General features: G+C 37.9%; 1 protein-coding gene across 1 annotated transcript in view; it reads right to left on the bottom strand.

The window, feature by feature from the left end:
* LOC105271098 (homeobox protein DBX1-B) overlaps window positions 1-8,081 on the bottom strand; it is a 352,648-nt gene extending 344,567 nt beyond the window's left edge. Inside the window, exon 1 of the mRNA XM_011312432.1 lies at window positions 7,966-8,081. The gene's annotated coding sequence lies outside the window, so the exon portion shown is untranslated. The remainder of the gene's footprint in view (window positions 1-7,965) is intronic.
* Window positions 8,082-9,671: the final 1,590 nt, after the last annotated feature.

Consider the following 9,671-nt stretch of genomic DNA (forward strand, 5'->3'; position numbering starts at 1 on the left):
TAATAAATAATATGTAACTCGTTTTTTTCTTGGGGATTAGTCCCGGACCTCTCCCGAGGGCCCGCGGAATTACGTGGAGTTGGAGTTCGGTAATCCACCCATGGGAAAAGTTTATTATTTATTATTTAATGTTATTTATTATCTATTTCTTTTGTTATGGGGCCATAGTAGTTTTTGGGGAAATCCCGAGCCTCTCCTGAGGACTCGTGGAATTATCTGGGGTCACTTTTCTATTTTTTTTCTCTTCTACTTTTCGTTCTTCTACCTTTCGTTTTTGTTGGAAATCGTCACCGCCATGGCGGGTGAATTGAATACCGTCGGCCTCGGTCGACTGGGAAATCTCTGACATCAGTGCTCGGGTTCGCTTTAGTAAAAATTAGTTAGTTCTGGAAAAGTTAATACGGTTTCGAGAAATTATTTATTTGAACATTTTTGCCCTTTTCCCCGAATCCACCCCTCTCTCCACAACCTAGCATACTGAGCAGCGCAGGTATCCGTTACTTCTCCCTCAACCCCCTTGCTGAATTAGAGATAAGTACGGGTTAGTGATACGTTTTGCGGTTTTAAATTAGGTTTAGATTTTCGAGTTGCTCGTTTCTCGATCAGAAAAATTAGCTGGCGCCCGGCAACCTTTCTGTAGGTCCCGATTTAAGTTAAGTTGAATATCGGCGAGGAGGCTAGAGGGAGGAAGGGCGAAGGTGATGGGCATTTTCGGTCGATTGGAAAATGTCACGTCACAAGTTACAGGTCAGTCATGTAAAATCCACTAAAGATTCTGCACAAGAACTAGCAGAGGCTATCAAGTTATGTCTCCCCAACAAAAATATAGGGATCAAAAGGGATTACGTGTTTGACAGTAAGACAAAGTATGAACACTTTTATGATCTATTTCAATCAGAATTGAGAACTTATGAACTTTTGCACATCATTGATAAAACCATAAATTGCTCTGGTGATGAGAACACTCTTGAAAAGCAAAAGTTTCAAGTTAGAGATATTTCATTAATCTTCACAGAGATTATCATTCAAAAATAATGAAGTACAAAGATCCAGTTGAAATGTTAGAACAGTTGAAGGAAATTAAAATATGTGAACACAACGTAACTTCATTTGCTGTCAGGAACTATCTTAATAACATAAATTATATCAAAGGAAAAGAGACAATAAATGAATTCCTGCAAAAATTTGAAGAGAAGATCACGAATTACGGAAATCGCCCTGGATCGATACCTCTATATGATGCGGAGAAGAAGGATGCTCTGTTCAATGCAGTGATGGTCTCAATACCTGACTTACAAACGTGTGAGAAAGTAAATAAGCTGCATGACAGACCTCCTATTACTTATGATCAACTGAAAGCTATTATTCGGCATCATGAGGCAGCAACCAATCAGGTTATTGGAACCAAAAACAATATCAGAGCTGCCAAGCTAGCTGACAAAACCAACAGATGGTGTTTCTCATGTGGGCGTTACGATCACATTGCTCCAAACTGTCCTAATGAGGGTCAAAAGGTCTGCTACAAATTCAACGGTATCGGCCACAAGGCAAAGGAGTGTCCAACATGTCAAGGAACGAGGCAACCGTCAGGTGGCTCGAGAAACTTCAGATCGAGGGGTCGTTATCCTCGGGAGAGTGCAAGTCGAGGTGGCATCAAGCGAACGGCAGATGACGGAGGTCAGAATGAGAATAAACGAGGGCGATTTAGTAACAACAAAGGATCCAGTCGAGGCAGAGGTAGATCGGGCTACCAAAAATCCACAACCTGGACTAGGTCGAACTCAGTGAGAACTGGAGACAAGGTCTCTGATAACGAAGGCGGGAAAACTAGAGGTAAGACAATAAATTCCAGTCAAAAAGATGAATCAGACACTTCTATGGAAATCGATTATGATGGAGTAAAAGGTGAAACTCTCTACGCTGATATGATGGACTTGAATAGAGGAAATTTGATATCAGAGTTCCTAGCTCACTCAGGAGCTACTGAGCATTTATCCGACTCGAAACTTATCTTTAAAACATTCAGTGATGAAAATGTATGTGTGATTAGGTGCGCTAATAATGACAGATCTGCTGATCTCCAAACTGAGGGAATAGGAAATGTCGAAAGTGAAATAATGAACGGTAACAAATTAGAAATTGATTCGGTAATTTTTGCGGAAGCACTGCAAGCTAATTTATTGTCTTTAAGGAGATTTGCTGAAATGAGTCTTGCAATATATCTGGACAATAAACAAGTCGATATTTTTGATCCAATAACTAATGAGTCTATTATAAGGGGTGCGTATAGAAGACCTTATTGGGTTATAGAACTAGAGATAAAGGGTGGTGATTCAGATAATAAGACGATAAGAAAAGGCATGACTAAAAGAATGACTACCTACCTGGGACAGGAGATGTTAGATATGTCACGCGTAGTATTGCGGCTAGACGACAAATTGAATCGATCGAAGAAAAAGCAAGTAGTCAAAAAGGGGAAACAGACAGTAATCCGAAAGTAGAAGAAAAAGAAATTACAAAAGAAATTGAAGTAAATTCAGACAAAAGCTCAGAGGAAAAGGAGAAAGTATAGATGAAAAGGAAAAAGTCAACAATTTGATTAGTAAACATTCAAACTTTGATTACACAGTATCGGACCGATTGTTTCATAATATGGACAAATTACAGGATGAAGAACCAACTGAAGAAGTATATTCATTTAAAGGTGAAGACAATAAATTTAAGAAAAATCATGGGGCAATGTTATGGCATGTACGACTTGGTCATGCATCCATTCCCTACTTAAAGGCTTTGCAAGCAAAATATCCTGAGAACAAAAAGTTAAGTGAAGCTATCTTCGATGATTCAATTTTAGATTGTGAGGTCTGTCTAGTCTCGAAATTTAATACATCGTCTTTTCCTGAAACGCGGACGAGAGCTGTAGCTCCACTTCAGAAGTGGAAGAAACTTGTTAGGATACGATTCGAAGGTATATTATTTAAGGTCTGATCAGGGAACAGAGTTCACTGGAGGATATACCATCGAGGTTCTGAACAAATTAGGAGCAGAACTTCAATTAGCGTATCCTGACACTCCGCAACACAATGGAGTAGCTGAACGCTTCAATCAGACGATACAGAAAAAGGTCAGAACGTATATGTTTGATGCTAAACTCCCCGAGTATATGTGAGATCTGGCACTGTCTTCAGCAGTGTACGCTTATAACAGAACTCCTCATAAGTCGAATCAAATGAAAACACCACTAGAAGAATTTGCCCCAAGTCATGACATTAAAATAAATCAAATTCGAAGGTTTGGGTGTGTAGCTTATGTGAAAGTTCCGAGAAAGACAGACCCAAAGTTCGGACCTGAAGCGATATGTGTAACTCTTATTGGATATACGCCTACAGGATACCAGTTTCTGAAACTAGAATCTGGTAAATATTATGAAAGCAGAAATGTTAGGTTCAATGAGAAGATTGTCTATGGCGATATATTCAATAAGAATCAAATTAAAGATTTTTCATTGGCTCAAGAAACAATTAATCCAAGTGAGTGGTTCATCAAATTTGCTGATAAGAATAGTACATCTGAAGGAATATTAAATTCGGAGGGAGAGAGTAAGCAAAAAAGAGGAAGACCTAGAAAAGAGACAATTGAATCCAAAGGTGAGATGACAGGTGTAGGTGAAGGTCAAATGGAGATGAAAAGCTCAAACTCTCAATGAATCGAAGAAAAATTAAATTCAAGTATTCTCATGGCAAGCGCAATAGAACAAAATGAGGGCAATTTAGATGAACTGAATGATGAATTCCATCATGCATTGTTGGCTGTTATCAATTCAGATCCATTGAATTTCAAAGAAGCAATGAGGAGTAAAGGTAAGGAAAATTGGAAAATGGCAATTAATGAAGAGCTAAATTCTATGGCTAAGAACAAGGTTTGGAGATTAGTTAAAAGACCAATACGAATTAAGAATGGCAAGAAGGTCAACATCGTTGACTCGAAATGGGTTTTTAAAAGAAAGACAGAGCCAAATGGAAAGTTGAGATGGAAAGCATGATTGGTGACTCGTGGCTTTAAAGACACTAATGTTTATGAATTGAGGGAAATATATGCCGCTGTATCAAGAATAGCATTGGTAAGAGCAGTCCTTGCTATTGTTAATAAATATGATCTTGAGGTGTGTCAATTAGATGTCAAAACGGCATTCTTGAATGGTGAGATAGACGAGGAAATCTATATAGAGATTCCAGAAGGATCTCTTCATTCAGACAATGAGAGAAGAGAAATGGTGTGTAAGATAGAAAGGGCTCTTTATGGATTGAAAATCAGTCCAAAGAGCCATCTCTTTGGACTGAATATGAAATATGAAATTCACTGAGGTAGCATTCAATCTCGGTTCAACAAACTCAGATCTGGAACCATGTCTATTTACACGGAGAGGAGGTGATAGATTTTTGATCCTTTTGCTCTATGTCGATGATATCTTGTTGACTAGCAATGACAAAAACAAACTAGAAGAAGTCAAACTGAAGTTGAGTTCAGAATTTGAAATGACCATTATAGGTGAGCCAAAAGAATTCTTAAGTATTTCCATTCGACGAGACAGGGAGAATGGATTCATAAGGTTGGCTTCCAATCACGAAAGAAAATTGAGAGAATGTGATATTGATGGAGAGGTGATTAGGAATGACCGAGTTAAAATAAATTCTCCATATAGAGAAGTGATAGGCAGTCTCCTGTACTTGGCCAGTACAATGAGAGCTGATATTCCTTATTCAGTCAATGTTCTGAGCAGGCATTAGATAGATCCTACAGATGACGATTGGCTGATGGTGAGACGAGTATTAAGATACTTGAAAGGTACGAAATCATTAGGTCTTAAATACTCTGGAGAATATTACGACATTGAAGGATATTCAGACGCTAACTCTGCGGATTGCAAAAATAGTCTGACAACGTGTGGTTATGTTATCAAGTTGTTTGGCGATTCAATCTCCTGGAGAACTCAGAAAGAATCTTATGTAGCTCTGTCAACCTGTCAAGCAGAATATGTACCTATGAGCGAGGCAAGCCAAGAAATGCTCTCGATCTACAATTCTCTGAAACTGATTCTAGTAGAACCTCCATTGCCTATGACTTTATGGTGTGACAATAAAGCGGCAACAATAAGTGCAGAGACGAACGGTGGAAATAGACTGAGACACATCGTTGATGTTAAAGCACATCATATAAAGGAGTGTGTCAAACTGAATCTGATAAAAATCAACTGGATATCATCCAGAGATCAGCTGGCAGATGTATTTACTAAGCTACTAGCATTTGACCTGTATAAACGACAAGTAGATAGAATTATGAACGCCAACATTTAATAAATTTCTTTGTATGTTTAATCTAGGTAACAAAAAATTGTTATGTCCGGAGACGTTGTCAGCGTCGGAGGACAACTATTGTATAATAGAATTATTTCCGGAAAACAAGAACTAGAACTTTTCATATAAAAATATGGAAAAGCTAAGTTAGAAATCTTGAATGAAGCTAAATATTTTTATATTTTACGTTTGATTTGGACGACGCTAGGTTTGATTTTCATTCTTACCTTGATTGTGTTGTTAATTTAAAATATTGAAATAGGGATAGGAATTCAGGGATTAAGAATAATCAAATGATTCCGAGGAAATTTTATGCTCAAAAGTAATCTTCTATTTCTAAACTCTTTGGAAATACAATTAAAAGTGTTGGTTTGAATCTAGAATTTTATGTATAACACAATTTATTTAACAAAAAGGTAGTAACGATTAAATATTCATCCCTGAATAGTTCTTTATAGATTTTGATAGCTGATTACTTTGAAATTGAAAAGTGTGAAACTAATTCTTTGAGACTCACAGTTGAGCAGTATTATTATTGTAATCCTTTCTTATGGATAGGCGTGGATCCTTCGGTGACACAATCGTCTTTCTTCACCAGAATAAGAGTAGTCTCTGATCCTATTATGAATACTTCTTATTCTGCCACGTTCACCCACTCGCTTATAATTAATAAACAAAATTTAAGAGTTTTGAGAATGTCCACAACCACGGAAACTAATGAATTAGTCCTCTCAATATGCAAGAAACACTCCTACTTTCGATTCAAGGATGCAGTATCCCTGTACACTTCAGTCCGTTTAGCTATTTACTATTATTCAATAGGTTACCGCGCACTATATCGAATCAGTTGCGAATTATAGTATGGGAGGATCAGAAGAGACAGATCGATTCCGGAAAGTAATTTCTGCCAAGTCAAATTATCGCTCTGACGGTTGTTTCTAGACTGGTTTGTCTTTTGGATTTTGGAGAGCGGATCGGTTTGTGGTGGTTACACGAATTGACTTTTAATTGGTGGAAATTCTGGTGTGATTTTCCCACTTTTTATTCTTGAAGGGAATTGACCTGTCAATTCAGCAATTTTGATAGCGCGTGATTTCGCCGGTGAGGTTCACTGCCCTGACATGTGGCATTCTAGCGAAAGGCGAATGCACTCACGTGTATGGTGAAATTAATTTTTGATGATTTTGCATTTTTATTTCCGTGATGGTGAAATTGGACTGATTTATTGAAAGTGGAATTTAATATTCAGTGAAGGTATTTACAGTAGTTAATATTTATGAAATTGAATAAAAACTATTTATATAGGTTTTTGGATATCACAGAATCCACGTAAAAGAACAAAGCGTGTTTTACAAGTTCCACAGAGGCAGCTGATGCAGTCGGGAGGGAGTGTTGGAGTGTAGCGACTGCTCTCATTTCTCCACTCATGATATGTATTGTGACGTATTTTCGCTCTCCGCGGAAGAAGAGAGAAATATACGCAGCCTTCGACGACCAACCTCGATCGACTAAATGTTAGGCGCCAGGACGTTTTTTTATCAAAAACGGCCAAAAATCGAAATTACCAATTAACATTAAGGACAGTTGCCAACTAGCCAATATAACAACCGCGGAGGCGGCTGGGTTCCGAATACTGCCCTAAGATTCTGAAATGGCTGGGTTATTTGAACTGAAAATTAATTCAATGTTTGCGGGGTAACAAATTCTTGATTTAATAATATCATAAGTTATCGGAACAAAATAAAGTATCTCAAAAACCCCGTCTTACTCTCAACTATGGGATCACGTTGTCCTCGGTCACAAAGAAAATAAATTAATTAACAAAGACACAAACAAATAATTTACCAACAAATACCCTAACCATGAGTCAATAAGTAAAATTACTAGTCGAAAATAACAAGTCAGAATAAATAAAAAATGCTAGGGTCAAGATTCTAAGAAGTCGATAAAACAGTTAGTAATTGTTATGTCAGAATTTTCATACGGTGACGGAATGTACATTTATCACAAGGAACAAGCGTGTCCACTCATACAATAAAACGAAGAGAGTTAAGCAATTCAGAGGGGAATTGCCTCGAGAGAACGTAAACAAACGTCGAAAGTAACCGAAAGGGTTACCGGCAAAACACAAAACTCGAACGTCGACAGACGTTGCAATTCCACTTCCAATGCTAAAAAGAGAAATTTTATTAAATAAAATTCAATCAAAAGTATTTGTGGCTTTACAGGCCACGATAATATCAAGTAAAACCTCGAGGATAACAACACTGACCTCGAGATTATAATACTTCGCCAGACAAAAGAAAATCGATAATAGAGGCAAAAATAAATTCCAAAATATAATTTAGGAGAGAGGCAAGAGTCGTTAAATTACTCAGTTAAGACCACGATATTTCTAAGTCAAGGAAAACTCAATATCATAACGAGTCATTGGAATTAAACGTTAACAAAATTATAATGACTCTACCGAACGAGACTAAACAAACCAGAAATCGGAATACTCGAAAATGGCGTCAATGCCATGGACAATGAGTTCAATAATTAACAAGAACGAGAGATTCAAAAATGCTTCGAAATACAATAAACACTTTTTAATAAATCCACCGCTCACCGAACTTTATTAAATGAGGTCCCAGAGCAGTGAGGAATCTCCCAGACTCGGCTATATCCTCCGTGGTCTTTTCCCTTCGCCCGAGAACGTCTTCACAAAAATCAAAATTTACAACTAATAGTTTTGCTGTCACTGGTCCGGCGTCCAAACGAGAAGTGTTCGTTAACGGCGTAGCGACTATGCTCAACAGGTGACAAAATCAGACAACGACATGATTGGTCCGTCACCTTCGCGAGACTATCCGATTGGCCAATATTAATGTCGCCAAAGGTAACAGAGGATTTTTCAAGAATAAATCCATATTTGGGCCCGACATTCTAATAAAATTAATAATCGGACTCCCTTAATTGCTGTTAATAAAAAATCGTGACAACAATTCGTAACATTTTCAAGAGTCTCGCAAAATAACAAATTATATAGCATAGCTTTTAACCTTGTATAGATTCGCCGTGAAGTTTCAATTGAGTCCCATAATTTGTGGGCTCGGACGCTGGCGCCATCGCTCGATTCCTTCGTGCAACTCCTCGCGTGTGGCGGAAATCCCAAAAATATCCTCCGAAAACTCGTGCTTCTCCATCCAGACTAAAATTGCGAGAGCACTTCCAAAAAGTCCCACGATGAGTCCGAAATGAGCGGTGAAACGTGACTCGATATAATAAAAAAAAAAATAAGAAACGACAAAACAAAATCCAAGAGATTAAAGAAAAGACAGACTCTTGCCTCGCCAATGATTTACTTCTCGTCTGGACATCTCATAAACCGACGAACGGTCGAAAGAAAACTACCACGTTACAATATATACATGTATAGATTGTTGTTACCTTATTGCGTACAGATGACGCGCATGCGTATGTAGCCTGGCAACTGTTGCTGCCACACACGTTGTTGAGAACGACGCGAGAGACGAGTGTATAATTATCTTTCTTAATATATTTCTTCATTAAAACCAATCAGTTGTTATCTACTCGACATCCCAAGATCCCTAAATAACTAATAAAAAAAGCTATTGTAAATTATTAGTTTAAAAACAATGATTTTTAACCAACATAAGTTAATGAAACGTCACAAAATACCTGTGTGGACAAATACCTGTAACTTTATTGAGTGACTTAAAGGCATCATTGAGAAATGAGGTTAAACTTATGACATTGATGACCTTTCTACAATCTTGACAGAAGGAAGGTGTAGTACCTCATATATTTTGTAAAGACCATACGATTAGATTTAAATACCTCCAAATGTCTTTGCAAATTCATAACGAAGTCTTAGTTTTTTTCCTTAATGATCGTATTATATGCCGTAACTTTGAAAGCGATAGAACGACATTTTTAATAAAGAAGCTCAAAAAATTCTTACCTTCTTATTTAATTCAGGCTTGTTATACGACACAATAGATAGTATGTGACGAGGCAGAATTTTGCGCCCCCCCCCTTGCCCTCTAATTAATACATGTTATTTTTGATAGATTAAGTTAGGTTTAAGTAATCTTTTTCGCCACCGTTGGGCAACCCATCCCCAGATACTCCTAACCCCCTCCCCGTTTTCCCTCCCCCTGGCACTCACGCATCAAGGAAGAGGATCCCACGTGACCCGGGAAGAAAGAGATACCCCTCGAGCGAGCCCCTGGATGAGAACAAGAAGGACACCTGATGACCCCGCCAAAAATCAGGGAAGAAGAGGTGAGGATGATTGGCAGACTTCACTCG

The sequence above is a fragment of the Fopius arisanus genome, unplaced genomic scaffold (assembly GCF_000806365.1).
Source record: "Fopius arisanus strain USDA-PBARC FA_bdor unplaced genomic scaffold, ASM80636v1 scaffold00101, whole genome shotgun sequence".
Classification (NCBI taxonomy): domain Eukaryota; kingdom Metazoa; phylum Arthropoda; class Insecta; order Hymenoptera; family Braconidae; genus Fopius; species Fopius arisanus.